Source organism: Eurosta solidaginis, chromosome 4 (genome assembly GCF_040869045.1).
Source record: "Eurosta solidaginis isolate ZX-2024a chromosome 4, ASM4086904v1, whole genome shotgun sequence".
In the NCBI taxonomy this organism is placed as follows: domain Eukaryota; kingdom Metazoa; phylum Arthropoda; class Insecta; order Diptera; family Tephritidae; genus Eurosta; species Eurosta solidaginis.
The window spans coordinates 29,980,813-30,002,943 of NC_090322.1; the positions used below are offsets into that span (position 1 = coordinate 29,980,813).

The window sequence follows — 22,131 nt, forward strand, 5'->3', positions numbered from 1 at the left end:
CAGGGCCACATTATGTTCTTACTCTTGTCATTCTTACACAACTACATATGCATTCTTGAGGTCTAGCCCGAAAGTTTAATTTTATATGTAAGTATGTTTCAGCGTCTGAGCGCTGGTATACTAAGTTCACAATTAATTGTTTCACCGCTATCAAATGTTTGCTAATTAACAAAGCGCACAGCTGACGAAGTTCCACAGTGCTGATGCATTCACTTGCCCAAGTAAAACAAGCAATCAGTATGAGGAAGAGGTGGAAAGTTTAAGTAAAGTAAATAATTGAGTAGATAAACAACGAGGGTTCAAGAAATACAACAAAAAATAATTTTTCGCAAGAAAGTATTAAAAAAACTTGAGCGCGCACTAAGTTTTAATTGTTAGTAGTAAAATTGTTTTGAAGAAAATGTGTTAGCTTACCGATTTATTTCGGAACTTATGTTGGCCAATTTTTCGGAAACAAACTGAAAATTAAAAAAGTTCGTAACGCACTAAGAATAAAAAACATAAAAATAAATAATTCAATCGCCTTTCTGTTAAGCAATAAATAACAGGAAAATAATGCTGAATCGGTTCTTAAATAGTTTCGAAATAGTGCAGCAATAAGTTTGGCAAAAAAAAAATTAAACCAAATTATTTTTGAAATTATCCCGATATAATCTGAAATTTTTTCCAAATACTTTTCGACTAAAAAAAATAGTTTTGCAATTTTTACGAAAGAAATCTCGAAATAAATTCAGTTATTTCTGAGTAACAATCTTCACAATCTTCAGTTATTTCTGAATAATCCCTATATATACACATTTAACTGGTTAAAAAATCTTTTGTAATAATCCCGAAATAATTTTAAATCTGTTCCAAAAATTTTTTTACTAAAAAATAGTTATGAAATTTTTACGAAGGAAATCTAGAAACAATCTTCAATTATTTCTGAATAATCCCTGTATATACACATTTAGCTAGCTAAAATATCTTTCGTAAATAACACCAAATAATCTTAAAGCTGTTCCAAATACTTTTCGACTAAAAAAATAGTTTTGCAATTTTTACGAAAGAAATCTCGAAATAAATTCAGTTATTTCTGAGTAACTATCTTCAAAATCTTCAGTTATTTCTGAATAATCCCTGTATATACACATTTAACTAGTTAAAATATCTTTCGTAATTAATCCCAAAATAATCTTAAATATGTTCCAAATATTTTTCGACTAAAAAAATAGTTTTGCAATTTTTACGAAAGAAATCTCGAAATAAATTCAGTTTTTTCTGAGTACTCCCTGTAAATACACATTTAACTAGTTAAAATATTTTTCGTAATTAATCCCGAAATAATCTTAAATCTGCTCCAAATATTTTTCGACTAAAAAATAGTTTTGCAATTTTTACGAAAGAAATCTAGAAACAATATTCAGTTATTTCAAAATAATCCCTGTATATACACATTTAACTAGTTAAAATATCTTTCGTAATTAATCCCGAAATAATCTTAAATCTGTTCTAAATATTTTTCCACTAAAAAAATAGTTTGGAATTTTTACCAAAGAAATCTCGAAATAAATTCAGTTTTTTCTGAGTATTCCCTGTAAATACACATTTAACTAATTAAAATATTTTTCGTAATAAATCCCGAAATAATCTTAAATCTGCTCCAAATATTTTTCGACTAAAAAAATAGTTTTGCAATTTTTACGAAAGAAATCTCGAAATAATCTTTCGTTATTTCTGAATAATCGCTATATATACATATATAACTAGTTAAAACATCTTTCGTAAATAATCCCGTTAGGATTTTCAAATAGTTTGAAAATTAATCAAGGAAAGACCCCGAAATGATTCTTAAGCAAATTAAATACATTCTCCAGTTAATCAAGTAAAAATCCGAAAACTATCTTGAGATATTTCTTATATAGGTTTAAAACAATGCAGCAAGTAATTAGATATTATAAAATCATACAAAAAAAAAAAAAAAAAAACAAAATCTGGAAAGGATCCAAAAACAAACTTCGAATCCTTCCAAAAAGCACTCGCATAAAACTCTTAAAATAATTTTGAAATATTTTCAGAAATAATTACGGAATAATCTTCAATAATTTTGAAATAATCCACATATATACATATTACTAATTACAATGTGATGTACTAGTTGTGCCCATTTCAAAATAGTTTTAATACTAATAAATGGCACGACTGAAATAATACTTATATAACTTCAAAATAGTCCTTTTTTAATAAAAAAAAAAAATCGAAAATTATCCTGAATTGGTTCTTAAATTATTTCATAACAACTCAGTAACAAATAAGCAATAACAAAATTATTCCAAAAAATCCATAAAAGATCCAGAAATTATATCCGAACCATTCCGCAAATCAACTGCACAAAATTCTTCAAATAATTTTGCAGCATTAACGGAAATATTCTAGAAAAAATCTTTAATCTTTTTTTCAATGATGCCTATTCTTATATATAATTAAGCACTACCAGACAATATCTCGACAAGATTCTTAAATATTTTCAAAATAGGCTCTCAGCAAATCAAGGAAAAATCAGAATATAATCCGTGATTTGTCCTTGTGTAGTTTCGTTATTTATTAATCAGCAGTTAGTCAAGTCAATAAAAAAAGTCATCCAAAAAGAATTTTGAAAAGATATTAAATTATTTCGAAATTTTCACGGAAAATTAATTGCATAAAATAAAATATTTAAGAAATACTTACGCAAATGATCTTAAATTATTTCTGAACAATCCCCATATAAACTGTGAAATATTCTGTATTTGTTCTGATTAACATTCAACTAGTTTTGAGATATTATCAGGCACTTATCTCAAAATAATTACATAATTATTCAAGGAAAATGTTTTGAGAAGTTTTCAATATTGCCGACCAAATGGTCTTCAAATAATTCCATAATAATCCACAATTTCTACTCTGGTATTCATAAAGCGTACCTGGAAATAAAAGAAAAATAATTACGAATTAATTACGGTATTATAATAAAATCGTACTAAAGTGATTAAAGAAGTTTCTATAAAATATGTTAAGCAACCTGAAAAAAAGTTCCGGGAATAGTATCCAAAATGCATAGAAATTACTAGCTTAGTCAAATTTATTTTTTAAATTAATTTTAAGTCAAAAGAAGGTCTATAGCCCTAATTTTTTCTATTTTTAGGGCTGAATTTTTGATTATTGTGAATTTTGATTTCTGAGCGCACTGATTGTTTTTGGGCATGCGCTCTCTTCAAGTTCATTTTGTAACGTAGTCCGTTTATAGACTCAAATAATAAAACAAAAATAGTCCTAAAATATATCCTAACAAATCAAGTTAGCACCAAAACTTTTTTGAATATAATTTCAATTATTTTTCGAAATTAATCAAAAGCATTGTTATAAAAGTTTCGAAATTGTTAAAAATGTATTTATGGTAAAACAATCAATTTACTATTTAAAAGTTGTATTGCTAATATTGATTGATTAATCATTCGACTTATATATAGAGAGTTTGTCTAATCAGAAACACAATAAATAAATACCCTTCATATTATCATTTTGCATTTAATAGTAAATTTATGTATGCGTTTTTTTCTTTTACACCAAATCGACTTTAATTAATCACAATAATACTTAAATTTATTCCAAAGTTTTCCCAATTCTTTTCCGAATTAAATTTATAATACTTTATAAATAGTCCTTAAATGGTGCTTAAATTAATTATAGTAAGCCAATAAATTTTTCTAATTTAATTGATCACATTTGTAATTGCTAACTAACTGATTATTATATTTATATTTTGCTCAGTTATTCAGAATTTTGATGATCCATTTAAATATCTTTTTGCTATTATTGAACAGAAAAATGAGCAATTTATTATATTTTTTTTTCAAGATCACTCAATAATGTTCTATTTTTATTAGTAAAAATTTCAGTTATTTAAATAAACGATTAATTGAACAACGGACTATTCAACTTAGTTGAAGCGAAAAAAACTAATCCCAAAAGTCATTTAGAGGCTACGATTAAATATTTCTAAAATAATTCAAAATTACTTCCAAGATATTTTAATAATCCCTGAAAATAATTGAAAATTTTATTTAAGTAATTTCAAAAAATTCTTCAAGATATTTTAATAATCCCCGAATTTTCTAGAAATTATTTCGAAACTGTTCAGAAATTTCATTCGATAAATACCACGGAGTTGTGCTATAATAATTCCGAAAATAATAGTTAAATAGTTAGTCTCGAAATGACTCAAGAATTGTTTAAAAAATAAATCCAAAAAAAGAAATGAACATAAAAATCATTCGGAAATTGTTTCAAAAATAATCTCAAGCTAACGTTTATTCACAATAAATAAGTATTAAAAAAAAACCAAAGTAGTTTCAAAATAGTTCCAAATTATTTAAAGATATTTGACGACTGGTGCGAAAATATTTAATTTAGTCCCGATATTATTCAAAAATAGTTTAATTTCGTCAAAAATATATTCAAAATAGTTTCAAATCAAGAACTTATTTACATATAATCCCCTTATGGTCTCTTTATGATCTTATGATAATCCTGAAACTATGCTGAAAATATTTTGAATTAATATTATATAAATTCTGAATTAGTCACGATATAAACATCGTTTCAAAAGAATCATATACAGGCTGTCTGGAAGAAGTATTAAGCTGAACTGGTCGCCGTATAGACTTTTCCAGCTCAAACTGAATTCTTTATAATGCAAAAAATTCCTTCAAACTTTATAAACCGCTTTAAGTTTTAAATTATTCTTATTATTCTTGCAATTAAGAATAGCCCAACTCTGATAAGAGTATGAGTTAAGAACAACATTGTTGACAATACATCAAACAAAGTAGCCACAGGTGAGTAACTACGCGTGAACAACATATGCTCCCCACATTTTGAATCTCGCTAGTAGCGCCTTCGGTATCCACATTTACGCGCCCACTATTACTGGTGTGAACTTTTGTTGCTATATATGTACCTACTCTTACTATTACTGCTTTCATATTTCCTCTGGTCTGTTGCTACACTTGCTGTTCTTGTTGTGTTCGTTATTTGAGTGCACATGAACTTCGTTTATATATTGAATTTTACTGTTGTTGTTGTTACTGCTGTTACTTGTTACTCATTAATGAAGTTGTTATGACCACCTGATGTACGAAAGTGTATTTAATGGAGCCGCTTACTTTCTTGTTGGCTGTGTGAGTAGTGCATTGTAGAAGTGCACACAGTAGCATACTTCAAGGTGCATAAACATAAATAGAGTAAGTACAACATGTTTACAACAAAGTGTTTAATTAGGCGCTATAACTATTGACAAATTTGCATAGAAGCAAATGTGTGCATAAATGAGAATAACCAGGTATGGGTTTGAACAAAGATTGGTGTGAAAGTGTGAAGTGTAAATTGCAGTTCATAGTTATATGATGTAGCTGTTTTTAATTTTTTGGTCTTACTAGCGAATTTTCATGCAAAAAACTGGAGGCAAGAAAGTATATAGAAGTTTTACCCTCCCTTCGTCAAAAATATTTAACCTATAATGCAAAATAAGATTGCATGAGAAATGTAGAGCTTTTAACCATACAAATTCCAAGGTCCACAAGGAATATTGCCAGCAAAATATATGAAAAACCTGCTGGCTAATGATAACCTGGTTATTTCTAAGGCCTGTATTCAACATTTTTATGTTCTTTTAAATTTGCAGACAGACCAGTGTAGTATTCTTTCCAAAGGTGAATATTAGGTACCATGAATAAAACAAGACCTTGGACCGCTTAGCCTGTTTTATGCCGACTCTGAATTGCATCTGCATTAATTTTCGTATCAGAAATACACTCGAAATGTTTGCCAAAGCATTGCTGGAGGGCGAACCCGTTTAGAAAAACGTTTTCTCAAGTGTATTGAAGTTTCACTTTCCGGGTCTTGAACAGAGAAAATTCTTTGTGCTAGGTTAGTACGCTACCTACACAGGGCAGCCATTTAAGATTCTATTGGAAATTGTATCAAGTCGGCTTTGTTATCTAAAATGCTAAGCGCTAAGCTGGAGGTAAGTAAGGTCAACCCGTATCCGTGTGCGGCGATGTCTCATCCTCTGGTTATGTTTGATAGCTAACATACTTAAACAACTCTACAGAAATAAATTCTTGAACTACGCAAATTACCTAGTAACACTAGCTTGTATTGAGACGTAGTTGACAGGGCTATGCAACAATCACTTAGAAAGCTGAGTAGCTGAGCGGTGACCATAGGGCTCAAACAAAAAGCTATAACTCTTCACAACCAGAAAGTTTTAGCCTACTTTATCTTATTGGACAATATCGAATCAGAGTGACATCAAAGCTGATTTAGAGGCTTAACGCAGAACATTAGTTTACGGAACTGTTTATGTCTGCAAAGGATTGCTGCAATCGGAGGCCATAGCTCACAGCGTGGATTTTCAATATAGTTATTCAACCGATCCTAACATACGGAGCACTGGTTTGAGAGTATGCAGTTGGGGATGAATTACAGTTATAAATAATTCTCTTGAAAAATTCTCGGCGAGGGTGTTTCAATCCGAAACCTCTGGATTCTGGCAAGTCGATATAACTTTAACCTGATTTCGTTGCCAGGGATTCATAACATACATGGTAACAAGATTGCAGATGGGCTTTCACGGAGAGGGTTGGCTCTTTATGCTACCAAAGGATATATCATCTTATACTGGCTTACCCCACACTTTTGGAAGAATTTGCAGTTCTGTAGAGTTCCAAAGATCATGCGGCCATCATACAACGAAAAATTACCTGAGGCCAGCCTTAATATATGCGACATATGTTTATGTAGAATACTTGCGGCACCCAGGTGGTACAGCAAAATTGTGGTGAATGCGGTAAAGATGTGATTAGAATACAAAACGAAGTATCATAGCCGCAATATTCCAGGCCTGTAGAAAAACGCAGGAACACCTGTCAAAATGACTTAAGTATTTTGGAAAATCCCTTTCCGATAGTCTCCCAGATTCAAAGGATATTAGGCCTGAAAGCTTCGCCAATATCTTAATATATAAAAAACACGTGTCACAACATTTTTGGCCGCGATGGAATCCTAAACTACTGAACCGATTTTGAATTTGTTTTGAACCCCGTGTGCAGTTTGATCTAAATGTAAGGCGCGATAACCTCGGAAGAGATCTAAGGCCGAGCCTCTCTTCCAATTTGCGTCGGGCTCTGCTTGATTTTGCCTACAAATTGGCCGGACGGGACCTACATGTTTCATGCCGACTCCGAATGGCATCTGCAAGGCAGATGAGTTTTCACTGAGAGATTTTCATGGCAGAAATACACTCGGAGCGCTTGCCAAACACTGCCGAGGGGCGAACCCACTTAGAAAAATGTTCTTTTAATTGAAAAACCTTATTTCTAAAATTTTGATGTTGCTTTGCCCGGGTGTGAACCCAGGGCATACGGTGTGATAGGCGGAGCACGCTACCATTACACCACGGTGGCCGCCAATCTTCTTCTAGTTATAATAATATAATGGCACCGTACTCCCACTATCGCTTTCGTACTTTGGTCAGTTTTTATTGTCATTGGTTAGTTCCGACACTGTAGTAAAAAAAAAAACAGCGCTCTGGGATAAAGGAGACTCGCCATATCAAGCATACTCAATGTTTGATGAGTCACGTCACACTGCCCTTTCTACTATGTAACCTTCATAGCTATTGTTTAAGCTTACTAGTTTGTTTTGTTATTATTTACTTTATACCTTTAAAATGTTAGAAAAGGCTTAAGGTGTTAAGATTTTGCTAATAATAGCGCTCTATTCATATATTGTTTGTTAGTTGCATATTTTTCACACCCAAACAAAAGTTTCGAAGCTTTGAGCACAGCCCATTGAACGCGCCTATAAGTATTCCCCACCAATGGGATTAAAACCATATAGCATTAGTATGTACCTAATGATGTATAAAGAAATAGCAACAAAATGGCAATACTTATAGACCAATTGCAAGGCGAGCAGCGGGGCATTCCACTGGCTGAGTAAACTTTGTAACTTTTCTCTAACATCAATAACAACAACCATTGTATATAGCAATATGAGTATGTCTCGCTAATTAAATACAGATACTTTATGAGCTAACTCCATACTTTTTACATGACTCGAATTTTGTCTTTCAAAAATTATAATAAAATCGAAAAGGTTTCGCAGTTACTCTAACTAATTAAATATGTACTCTTAAAAATCAAAGTTTAAATGAATTCAATGCCTTAGTAAGTGAAGTGAGTGATTTTAATTAAAATGATTAAAGGGTTGATGGTATCAGTAAATTTATCAAAACAGTTCAGCGCCCTGCTCGTATTTGTGTACCCTCCAAAGTAAATATTGATGTAAAATAAATATTTGCATTGCACTAAAGTACTTGTTATATGCGCTGATGTGATTTCTCTTTATTTTATTTAGTTTTGCATATCGACAAATACAAGTACCATTGCCATTTCCACTTTCAAATAGTACTATCGCCATTTTTTTTCTTTCTTTGTATCTACACAGATACCTCAATGTATTGATTTATTTCCTTATTATGCATTTATTTACAATTAATTGGTATTCTCATAGATGCATTTGAATTCTGAAAAAGTCATGCTAATTGATTAAACCTCTCCGTTTTAAATAGGTATGTGTGTGGGTTCTTGATGTCAGTCTGAGTGAGTCTCGCAACATATGGCTATATGAAAGTGCTTTGTGCTTGTATGTAGTTGTGCAAACAAGCCCATGAGTTTTGCTTTTAGTTGCTCACTAAACTTTGCTTTAACTCTAGTTCTTCTAGGGCCTTTAAAATTATTCGAATAATTCTATTAACCGAGTATTCGATTTTATATTTTAGTGCGATTTGCATCCTTTGAAAATATTTATTAGTTATTATAATATATATATAATCGCAAATAATCGATTATTCGCTTTTCAAAATTGAACGTTCGACTATTATGTCCATATAAAAAAAGTTACGTATACGCCACGTATATACCACAAGTGTTTTCTTTGTTGAATCTTCGTTAATTTGTTCGATTACAAAATATTGAAATCTTGCATTGGTATGTCTCAAAAATGGTCGGATGATCGCATGCTTCCGCACTGGAATTTAAGTGTGCTCTGGCCAAACCACAAGAAGAGCAAATCGCGCCATCTACCGTATAAGATTCTATCTGGCGTCCTGTGCGAAAGAATGAAGCCCACAGTCAACAAACTGATTGGTTAGTTGTATCGGTGTGGCTTCAGACCTGGTATATTTATTATTGACCAGATTTTCACGATGCGCCTGATTCCGGAGAAGACTCACGATAAGAGAACGACACTCACGATCTTTTTTGTTGAAGTAGTTGCTTGTATGCTGCTATGTCTAAATTTAAGTTCACTGCAGAGCTAACAAGGCCCTGCCAAATAACATTTTGCAACACCACCAGCTTCGTTCGAAAGATCATTCGAAACCAAAATTCTAAACCAAAGAGGTTTCAGACAAGGCGGCTCTCTTTTCGAGCATTTTCTTTAACATAATGCTAGAAAAGGTAACTCTTGTAACAGAACTAAACCTCGATAGTACAATAAAGTATATCAGTCGACACCCCAGTTTGGAAGCAGGGAAAAGGGAAGACTTTCACTGAGTTGGGAGAGGGAGATGAAGGAAGATCTGACCTCCATTGATGCTCCCCACTGGCTATAGTTATCGCAAAACTGGGATAAGCGACATGACTTATTGCGAAACGACCAAAATGTTTAGGCGGTTAAGCGCCAATTAATGATGATGATGATGTCTTAAAAATGGTATCAAAAAGTTAAATTTTTCGAACTTTCCGATTCTGGAGAAAAACAAATACGCCTGCATTGAGAACTTTGGGGAAAAATCAATTTTCTTTGGCAAGAATGTCAAAAAATTATAATTTTTAGGAACCCATTCGTGGTCATTGCAAATATCTTTAGTTTAGGAAATGGGGAGTTTAAACGTTTCCAATTTTACCATATGAGATCTTTCTTCGATGAAAGGTACGCTTGAAACTAACAGAGTTGTGTTGTGTGACAACCGACTTCTCGAAAATCGATCCTCATAAGCAGAAGGTGTGAGCATTAAGTACACGTATAAGCAAACATGCATGAGACTGCGATAGTAAACCGATAACACGCCACAAACAAATCGATAACATGCTATTAACAAACCGATAATTCGAAACAAAAATCAAAAAAAATTTTCGATAATGAAGACGGTACTTTTACATATTTTTTCTATAACAAATTAATAACTTATCAATAACGCATGATATCGATAATAAATTCATAACAAGCCGATAACCGTCGAAATCAATGCAAAATGTATAGTTAAAAGGGAAAGTGAAACATTTATTTTTCAATTGGTCTCTAAGTGTTGCCTTTTTATTGCTATTCCTTTATTCACCATTTAGGTACTTACTTATTTTATATGATTTTTAATCCTAATTGTCTGGAATAATTATAGGCGCGCCTCAAGAACTTAGTTGATATAATAGGGAACAGCGGAAGTTCTGCTTATAAAAGCAATGCTATAAAAACCCAATGTTTCTAAGCTCTTAAAGCGTGTCTATAATTACTCCACACAATCGGGACTAAAAAGCATATAGAATAAGTATGTACCTAAATGGCGAATAAAGGAACAGCAACAAAAAGGCAACACTTAGAGACCAATTGCAAAGTGAGCAGCGGGGCTTTTATATGGCTGAGCGGATTAGTATAAAGTATGAATGTTGGAGATTTCGATTTCAAAACTCAGCTCCGGAAAGCTAGTTGATGAAGAAGTGAAGTTCAAAAACATGTCCTAGTAACAATCGATGTTTGTAAGTTTTGTAATTTTTCTCTAATATCGATAATTAAGCAATTATCGATAAAACATAAAAAAATCGTAAATTTGCATGAATTCAATTTCTCTACGCCACAGCAATGAATCAAATAAGTACAGTTTATAACAAAATTTAAAGCTACCAAGTCATTTCTTCGCTCAACTAAAAAACCAGCAGGTGAATAGTTTTCTTTTTATTATTACTAAATTCTTCTTTAGCTACTAGTTGTAAGTTCATGATAAATTACTTCAAAATTGCTTAAATTATGCGCTGGCTGACCGCTGGCAGAAAGTTACAAAGTTGCCACGGTTTTATTATATTGTTAGTCTTTTAGTTTTTGTGATTAACTTTAAAGTGCGAAAAATGTTACATTTCATGCTGGCTAGGTTACATTGGAGAAATGTGCTAAGATATTGTAAATGAACTTTTGAACAAAGTTTAGTCATTTATAATTTAACAAATCTAATGAAGAGTTGAGAATTTGAGTACTATATATGAAAGTGACAAGAATGGGGATGGATAGTGAAAAAAAAATTGAGGAGAGTGGGATATAATACACCTAAATAGTTAGGTCAAATATTAGAATGCCCAAAATGAAATATTTACGAAATACGAAATATGTATTGTCCACTACGCATAGAAGGAGGTTTGGAAAAGTTGTACAACAACAACCGTATAGCTTTGGCTGAGTGTGTTTTCGAAGTGTTTGTCAACAGCCCAATCACCGCAGAAGTGCGTATTCGAGTCTCACTGCCATTTGAAGAGGTTTGAACAGATTTACGAGGTACAATCGAAACAACTGTCGCCTTATCTTTCCTAGATCAAAAAATTGAGACGGTAGAGGTATAGGGAGTAGAAATGAATGTCGAAATAGGGGCAAAAGTGAAAGGGGAGGTGGGAATGCGTGGGACAGAAGCATACATTTTTAGTTCGCTATATTTGGTATATATATTCCGAATATGAAGTTATTTGGGTGGGAGAGGTAGGAAGAGTGAAAGTCGGAGTAGAAGTGAAACAAAATTAAACTTCGCTGTATCTAAGTAATAATACTGTGGCCAATATTAGCATCGCTATCCTACTCGTATTCGTAAATAATCACAACAAGAAAAACAGAAAGCTTGCACACTTATGTACATCTACACACTAAAGCAAGCAGCCACACTTATGTACAAGGCAATGAAGAATATTCCATACACATAACCAGCAATTTGAAGCAGAAAGGTTATATAGCCGGCAGCTAAGAAGTTGTTAAAATGCCATTAGCATCAAGATAAATTGCGGTTTAAATCAAAACTCCCACCATAGAACAGTACTCGTTGCGCTGGACCTATCAAAAACTTTTGATACGGTCAACCATGGCACATTAATGCAAGACCTGGAAGGGTCTATCCTTCTCCCATGTCTTAATATGTGGGCTGCAAATTATCTGGGTAGTCGACAGGCATCGGTGCAATTCAGAAACGAAACATCAAAACCAAGAAGATTTAATGAAGGTGTGCCACAGGGTGGTGTCCTAGCACCACTTTTGCTTAACTTCAACATATCAAAACTATCTTCGTCACCAGAAGGAGTTACTTCGTTTCTTACGCCGATGACTGCACAACTATGGCCACAGGCCCGGGCCCACAGATCGATGCGCTTTTCAACAGAATAAACTGCTACCTCCCTGACCTCTCCGCTTTATTCGCCTCGCGAAACCTGGCATTATCACCGACTAAATCCTTCGCGACCTTACTTACAACATGGACGTCCCAAATGCCGACCATTTTGAACACCAACGTCGATGGCACTACGCTACCGACTGTCCTACACCCCAAAATCTTGGGTGCGACGTTTGATCAAGATCTACATTTTGGTGAGCATGCAGCCGCAATTGTACTGAAAATCCAGAGCCGTAATAAAATCTCTTGCTGCCAGTACTTGGGGAAAATATAAAAGAACGTGCAATACTACTTACAAAGCAATTGGTCACCCGATTTCATGCTACTGCTCTCAGAACCTCCATGGGCTGTCTTCTTATGTCCCCAGAACACCACCTTCATAATGAGGCGAGAATACTCCAGCATCCAACGCTTTTATTTAATTGTCTGATCAACGACCTAGATTGATAAGGAGTGTGATGACTAGTACCTAGGACCTACCTAATTATATTCTAGCTTTTAGTATTATTATTACTTTATGTAAATATTGTTTTCAATAAAACCGTTTGACTTAAAATTTTTTTTTTTATTATTTTATTTTCAAGTTTTTAGTTTTTATTTAATTTCCTATTATTTCTCATTCTATTTAGTTCATATAGTGACTTATTATTACAAGGACTCTTTCCTGACAGTTTGATACAATCTAAGTCCTCAATACATAATCCTTCCAAAGACTTTACTCGACTATGCGCCACGTATGCTTGTCCCTCCTCGAACTCCAAAATATTTTGATGTTAATTCTACCGGACTGTATGTAGTATTTGTTCCAAATATGAGCCAAATCGGACATCATAGGTCACTTTCTATTCATATATTCATATATGTATCATGTGTTCCAAATATGAGTAAAATCGGACCATAAATACGATTTTTTGAAATATTTCGATCAATGCGCCACCTATTGGCGATTTTTTTCATAGGTCTCTTTCTATTATTGAATGTATTATGTGTTCCAAATATGAAAAAAATAAGAAAAATCCAAATATGAAAAAAATTGAAATATTTCGATCAATGCGCTACCTATCGTAGTTTTTTTCTTATTATTGCATTATAATCGGGCTCTGAAATATATTCCAAGTTTTAAGCTTGTAGCTTATCCAGAAGTTACTTAAATTTCAATTACAAAATTCGTGCCAGCCAGCCAACCAGTCAGCCTGTCAAGTCAAGCTAAATAAAACCGTTTAATAATGAAAATAAGACCCTCATCTGGTAAGGTTTTCTGTTGCAATTTAATTCGTCAAAAAGTTTTATTAGTTAAAGTTGCTAAATACTTGTTTAACGTAATAAGCTCCTGTCAGAGCCAAATAATTGCTATCACTTCTTTATGCTCCGGCTCTGCTCTATGTTCTGTTCATGTAATTTTTTTTGCTCTCGCTCCTTTAAAAATGGCATAGTTTTCCGTCTTTTATCTGCTGCTTGCTCTTCTCTAAAACACGTCAGAGCCTAAGAAATGCTATCAGTTCTTTATGCTGCGGTTCTTCTCTATGCTCTGTTCATGTTATTTTTTTTGCTCACGCTCGTCTACAAATGGCATAGTTTTGAGTTTTTTATCTGCTCTTTGCTCCGCTCTAAAACACGCTTATGTGAGTGCCTAAGAAATGCTATCACTTCTTTATGCTCCGACTCTGCTCTATGCTCTGTTCATATTTAGAGCTGGAGCAGTAACAGAGCATATTTTGTGTCGCTACTCTGAAGTATCAAATGCAAAAACACTGCCAATGAAGATATAGGCTAAAAGAAGCGGCTTACTGAGAAATTAATTTGGTCGCAAAATTTTTTAGTTCCTTTCTCAAAAAATTTCTCTGGCAATTTTTACAGTGTACTATATCGTTTTACATGATTTGGAGAAAATTGTGTGTTTGTATATTGATTTAAAACAAAGTAGAGCTCGCGGTTTTTAGTTTAAAAAACAAATTACTTAACCATAGCCCTTTTTAATAAAATAATATTTTGCTTTTACCTTGCGCATGTCAACTTTGACAGCTAATACTGCTTTTGATTTACAATCAATTTGCTTTTTTGTTTTCTCTTTTTTTTTTGTGTGAGTTAGATAAATAAAATATTTAGCCCTGCAACTGTAAACAAAATTGCACAGAAATAGATTTCATATAAAAATAAATGTATTTAAGCTAATCCGCGCAGTGCGTGTGAAAATTATAACATCACTAGAAAGTCGATGTTTTCCCAAAAAGAAATTAATTTTAATAAAACGAGATTGAATTTACAAAAAAATCTATACCCCATACGAAACGTGGACAGGATCTGAAACGAATTTGAATAAATTTATCACCTATTCCAAACCGAGGTCGTATTGGGAACTTATACCGGAGCCTGAGATGAAAGCGAGACTGAAACCAGAACTCCAACAGGAAATTTAATAAATTTTTAGAGGTGTTTGGAATTTTGAATGAAATCCGCAAATTAGTACGACACGCAGCAAAATCTGGAGTCAAAGCTGGAACCGAATTCGATAACGAGTCCAAATACCAATATGAAACCCAATACGAAGCCGCTACCGAATCTGAACCGAAAGAAGGAAGCTTCTTTATACCAAGACAAAATCTAAAACCAAAAATATAATTAAAATTGTAATAGAAAACACCGCCGGAGCGAGTACGGACTTTGCAATAAAAACCGAAAAACGAAACTCGGAAAAATGCGCAGCAAAAACCGGAAACGAATTCGAAATCGAAAACAAATACTGCAATGAAACCCAGTATAAAACAGATACCGAGTCATGCCAACACAAAGCCGCAAGCTGTAGTAATATAAGAGTCCAAAACCAAAAACATAACTTAAATTGAAACCGAAACCGGCGGTGAAAAATGTCTGAAATTTAAAATTAAAACTGAAGCTGCTTACGAGAACTAGAAAAATCCGACGCCAGACAGTAAGCTGTCCTGATACCATATTTGAACTAGATGCAAAGACGAAAAACGGAATCAAGGCCGGTGCCTAAACGAAAAAAAGGACCGAGTGCCAAGTACTCGTGAAGTTCGATGTGTATACGCTCAGGTGTACTTCGAGAAAACTAATGTTTTTAAGCGGTTGAATTTAAACCACAACAGAGATTACTTTTCTAGAAGCAAGCAATTTCGGGCGTTTTGAGAAGAGTTTCGCCGACTTCGTATCGATAACACTCAATTTAGAAAAATAATTGCTCTATTACAGGCTTATTATCGAAAGCGAATACTTTTTGTCGACTTATCGGTTTGCTATCGAATTTGTATCGCTGATTCACAGGCCTCTGACTGGTTTTTAATGGATTTGTTACCGATTGTTTACATATGTGTCATCGATTTTATATTAAAGTTTTATCGATATCTGTTTCATACTAAACCGATGAGTCGTCGTTAACTAATCAATAAAATGACGATAACAAACTTGTGAGACTTCGAAATCAAATCGATAACTTTTCGATAACAAAAAGATAAGACGCCAATTAGAAATTGGTAACACTCAAATAACAAATCTATAACAGCTTCTTTGAAACATATCGTTAAATAATCAATAACAAATCAAAAATTTGTTGATAAGAAAGCGTTAACTTTTTGAAAGCCGTTCTATAAATTATCAATAGGAAATCGATAACTTGTTATTAAAAAACCGATAGCAAATGAATTTGCAAAATTTTTGATATTAAATCGATAGCTTTTTGATACCAAAACCATAATTTTTGATAACAAAAACGCATTTTCGTAATTGATAACTTTTCGATAACATATAGATCACTTTTCGATAAACAGTCGATACATTTCCCAGAAATGTTCGATAATTTACTTTATTTTCCATATATCATTACACTTACAAGGACTACGGTTACTCTTACGCTTTACTCGATGTTGATGGTCCTTTGCCGAATACAGATCGGTTACGTCCCGGTAACAAGCACCATAAAGGTACTAGCCCTACCATATCGGGAATGATTGGCCATACCGCCCTCCTACCCTCTTCATCCATCAGGAGTTCGGGGTCACCATAGCCTCAGCTGTTAATGAAACAGGATTCGCCAGGTGTAGGTGAGGTTGACAATTGGGTTGGAGAAGCTGTATATTGTGCTTGCAACCCATTGAGAGAGTTGCGCTGCAAAACCCCTTGAATCGATTTGGTATTTTAGTCGCTTCTTACGGCAGGCGTACCTACCGCGGGTATATTCTGAGCCCCCGTTGGAATCACGGGCAGGAAAATAGATCTTCCGAAACACTTTTCTCTCGAAAACTGTAGAGCCATCTCATCTTCTCCCGACACCGTACGTGATTCCACCTCATAAATCAGGACATGTATAATGAGCCACTTGTAGAGCGTGATTATTATTTGTTGAGAGGAAACTTTACTCTTCAACGCCTACTCAGTCCAAAAAAGCAAGAGATATTCTTCATTTGCTTTCTAAGCTGACAGCTTTTTCTTACTTGGATGACAACAAGTACTTCGTCTTGTCCTCATAAAACGCAGCGGCCAATTTTTTTGCTTCTATATATAAGCCAGAAAAGGCAAAACTCGCACGCGTTTTGTTAAGATGGAAGGGATCCGGGGTTATCCTCAGGCATCCATCTGTGGTCCATATATTTTGAGTATGGGGATGAACTCTCTTTTTGTGCAACTCGTACCGATTTCTATTCTTTGCCTATGCGAATGATCTCCTGTTGCTGGTAGAGGGTGGGTGAGTCACTTTGTGAAGTAGAGGCTGACTAAGGCATTCATCTTGGTACAAGGGTCTGGTGAACTTGTTGCTTTGAAATGTTTTATTTAGAATCAGAGCCTCGTTATATGATTTTAGTTCAAAATTACAGAATCCCATCATAAGCTTTTTAAATTTTTGTAAAAAAAAACTCAATGCTTGTGTTACAAATGTTGCGCTTGCTGTTGTTTTCCGAAAGTATTGGACTTCTGATTTCTTCAAACTATTTATGTATAAAAAGTAACGGTGACAATCATATACTGGCACTGAAACCATGTATAGCACACTTTCTGTGGCATCTGCGAATTTGGGTGATGGTGATTGCGATGGCGCTTGCGGTTAATTCCCAAGAGCGCAAATAATGATAAGAGTATCATGAATATAATATATATATAACGTGAATTATGTATTATTGACAGTCGTATGTATAGGCGGGCGGCTACAGTGGTGTTGTGGTAGTGTGCTCCATCACACCGAAGATCCTGGGTTCAACTCCCGTGCAAAGCAACTTCAAAAATTATAAACAAGTTTTTTCAATTAGTAAAAAGCGGTTACAGGCAGGGTCGTTCCTCGGCAGTGACTTGGCAAACACTTTGACTGTATTTCTGCCATAAAAAGTTTTTCAGAGAAAACGTATCAGCCTTGCAGATGCCGTTATTAAGCGGCGGTTAATATGTAGGTCGCGTCCTGCGGATTTGTAGGAAAAATTTAAGAAGCACGACGCAAATTGGAAAAAAGCTCGGCCTAAAATCTCTTCGGAGTTTATCGTGCCTTGTATGAATTTATTTTTATGTATGCATATATTCCTATAAATATTTATGATAAATAATAGAATAAATTTAAGCTTTTTTATATAACCAAACTATTTCCTAACAAATAATTTAAGCTTGAAAATATTGAACGCTTAACTACAACCATCATCAGATATTCTTGTTAAATTAGCGAGTGCTAATGTATTCCCTTAATTGTTCATTTACATGCAAATATTTTGAATACATTATAAATAAATTATTAATAATAGTCCCATTTCGTAGGCAAACATTTTGATCATAAATTTTGTGCTAATTACCTCAGCGAAACGTTGTTAAATCACACGTTTATCCCATAACGCACCAAATAGCAGAATGGGCATATAATAAATAATTTCCGTTGAAGATAAATGTTATCATTGTTGTTGTAAATGCATAAATTATATATTGTTATAACGAATTTTGCAGATAGTAAATAGGTCGATGAAGAGCGTATATTTGAGTAAGAATGAGAAAAAAATTAAAGAGGACACAAATGTGTAACAGTCACTTAGGCAGAGAGAGAGAGAGAGGTAAAGAAAAGGAGTAGATGATGTCAAAGCCATTCAACGCAGTGCACGTCAAATCAATACATCATAGATTAGATTGATACGAATCTTTTGTTTACGCTCTCATATTTTCGCTCTCACGAAGGATTTATCTTCTAGTTGTTGCTGGCAACAATCACACATAAATCCCTCGCGCCAGCTGAAGCGGGTGCCAGAATAAAAAATGTGCCAGCCAAAACGAAAAACGGACCAACAATTTCGGTAAACTTTAGTTTGACCTACAACTGTAGAATAGCGTTCAAAAATTATGGGAAAAAGGATAAAAATACTTTTTTTAGTGTAAATATTATTAGTTCGAAGGCGGAGGGTAAATATTATTTCACAATTATAAGTTATCACCAAAAACAGGTTTTGTAAATATGAACTACCAATGCAACCAGTCCATTTTGATCACAGAACCTGGAACGTCAACATGTAGGATAAACCCTATCTATTAAATGATGTTAACTATTATATCATAGGTCCGATTTACTGAAATTTCAAAAGAATATATGGTTTTCACTGCGAGTTAAATGCGATACAATATTTGACTAATTAATTTAATCGAAATGCAAATTTTACTTAGATTTGTTTATATTTAACTCTAACTAGTCGTATTATTGTAAAATAAGTTTAAAGAAATAAATATTTTACGACTATCATTTTATTAAATGATTGAAATTATAATCGCCGCAATGTATGTCAAAAATCCACATTTTCAGATCTATTCATTTTTCTTTGGAGTGGCATCTTTGATAAATGTTATAAAAAATGTGCATTTTGACAGCGCTCTCTCGAAACAAAGAGTTGCAAATCTATTCATCTATGCAATACAGCACGTGGATGCACTGCTTTGAGTAAAAAACAGTGTGCACATCTGTTTCTCTCACTGCGTTAATTTATTTAGACCAGTGATCACCACATTGAAATTGTGGCTGCGTTGGTAGGAGTAGAATATGCGTTGTGTTAGTGGTTTAGTCGTTGATCAACGGGTAACGCAGCAAGATGCGTGCACGCAGGTTTATTCACACTAAAAGAAAAATGAAGGAGAAAACAAATGCGTAGCAATTGTTTAGGCCAAAAGAGCAGAAAATAGGTATAAAAAGGAGTATACGATGTAGAACACATTTAACGTAGTGCTCCTCAATTCAATAGAGCACGTGGATGTGCTGATTTGCATAAAAAACATTGTAAACTTCTTTTTCTCTCGCTGCGCTAAATAATTGAGAGTAGCGGTAATCAAAAGTGAATGTGTAGCGGTGTTGGTAAGAGTAAAATATGCATAGCGGTAGTAGTTTAGTCGTTGATCAACGGGCAATGCAGCAAGATGTAAGCACGTAGGTCTTATAACACTCAAAAATGATTCGAAAATTTGCTATTAAGGTAGTATTTTATTGCTTGTGTCTAACAAAAAATTTTAATAACATTAAGCAGTAAGTAAAACATTCTGCGTGTAAGCCTTTGTTTGCAAAATATAACTTTTGAAATACGCAAATAGACAAAACCCTCTTCTGATATTGCTAATGTGCTTTTTCAGCGACTACTGAAGGAAATTGCACTACTGAAGGAAATTGCACTACTGAAGGGTTGTATTCTGCAGACTGTGTTAGTAATAAATAGAAATATGTGTGAAGTGAGCGCAAATAATTATCTCACTAAGTAACGACGTATGACTACGGGTTTCTTCTAATCCCTACGAACGGTAACACCAAGGTCAGAGATAGCCCATATAAATCTTGGCCCTTTTAGAAGACGGAGACCTCTTAAGGGTGTTAACTAATACTAATACTAATAATCGAACATCGGGTCAAAACGTCAAAGACTTGAAGATTTTATTACGGCTTTGTATTCCAGACGCAGTTGCGGATGGACGTGCAGCAATGTAAGACTATTGTCGAACAAACGCTCAATATTAAAGCGTTATTAGAGAATCGTAAGCGTGATGCCCTCGAAGTGGATCTCCAATAGCTCTATCATCTGTGCCCTCCACGTTGTGAGCAAGGACGCTGAAGTCGATAATAATAAACGATAGCTCCTCTCTGAAGGGGCCTTAGCGTTTTGCTATTATTGTGCTGTTACCCGCATAAGAACCAATGGGGACTCTATCTGGTGGAAAATGAAGCTTCGATATGTGGAAAAAAAGAATAGGAAGCCACCCTTTAGTACCACTTGTTTACTTATTCTTGGATTAGGTATTGCATTCTTGTACAATACTGAAGTCCACCGATCACTTAGATATTTCGGTGTTCACATCTATATGTTTCAGTACGTGGCTGTGGCTGACCTTGTCAAAAGTATTTAACTATTTAGCTATCTCGGTCACCCTGGTGTGGTGGCAGCGTGCCAACCTACTACACCGAATGATCTAGGTTCATGCTTTGTGAAAAGTGATATGAAAATAAATACTTGGAACAAATTTAGGTATGGGTTTGGCAAATATTTCGATTGTATTTTGGCCATGAAAAAGTTCTCTGCCTTGTTGATGTCTCTCGAAGTCAGCATAAAAACTGTAGGTTCCTACTCACTAAATTTGTAGAAAAAAATTAAAAATAATCACGAGGAGACACTGGAGGAGACAATCGAACAAAATCTCCTCGGAGGTATTAGATACGCATCGAGAATACCTTGAAATGCTGCCTACGAAAAGCACTCACACAAAACCCTTTTAAAACCGACGCCGTCCCAATTTCTTTTCCTTCAATTAATAAAGGTAAAGCGACCAGATATAATGACATTGGCTATAAGTTCAAATGAGAAGAAACGAGCAGGCGGGTCGCTGCTTGAGTTAGCTTAACAGTTTATAAGTCTTACACTGACGATAAAATATCTAGCGGGCTTGAAAAGTTTACTACCACACGCATCGGAGCGTCATTATTCCCCACGCGAAATATCCTTTGACCAGGTGGCAACAGGTGAAACCGGATAAAAAACTCTTTCAAGGGGCTGCCAGCACAATTTATGGCTTCACCAACCTAATTGTTAACCTCTCTTACCCGCGTCGAATCCGGTTTCCATAAAAGCTGGGGCTTTGGTGACCCAAATTCCCTCATGAATGTAGAAAGTGTGAGGGCGCTTCGGCCTACAAGGTTTGATGTGGTCACACTAAATCGTTCCCGAGATGGTCGGGCTAGTATCTTGATAGTGCTTGTTACCGCAACGTAACGGATCTGCATCCAGAAAATGACCATCAACATCGATAACACTCCACAAAACCTTCGGGGAGTGTCTTTATCGCTATAAAAACAACACCAACGTCTTAAAATTTGTTTCTGGTTATCAAAGATCTCAAATGTATGTTTCCTAACACAGAAGTAGGAAATAGTCTGATTCCTTATCGCAACACAGATAACTCATATGCAGAGAAAATGCCTCGCCGTCTTTTCTCCATGAAGGCAAGAAGGCCAATAAAACCACATTTTATACTCCTGACCTCTTGATCCAAACCCAATCGCTCGCAGCGTAGGTGTGGCAGATACAAGAAAACGCTCTGTCCTTTCTTCCTGCTAAGATGATGGAGAGCAGTTAGGTGATACAACTTATATATATAATCTTAACCCAACCCCACCGGATTGGAGA

At 34.4% G+C, this 22,131-nt stretch overlaps 1 long non-coding RNA gene across 1 annotated transcript in view; it reads right to left on the bottom strand.

The window, feature by feature from the left end:
* Positions 1-2,715: 2,715 nt before the first annotated feature.
* Positions 2,716-22,131, bottom strand: part of LOC137249524 (uncharacterized) — a 519,870-nt gene continuing 500,454 nt past the window's right edge. The window contains exon 4 of the long non-coding RNA XR_010952403.1: positions 2,716-2,942. This is a non-coding gene — a long non-coding RNA (uncharacterized lncRNA). The remainder of the gene's footprint in view (positions 2,943-22,131) is intronic.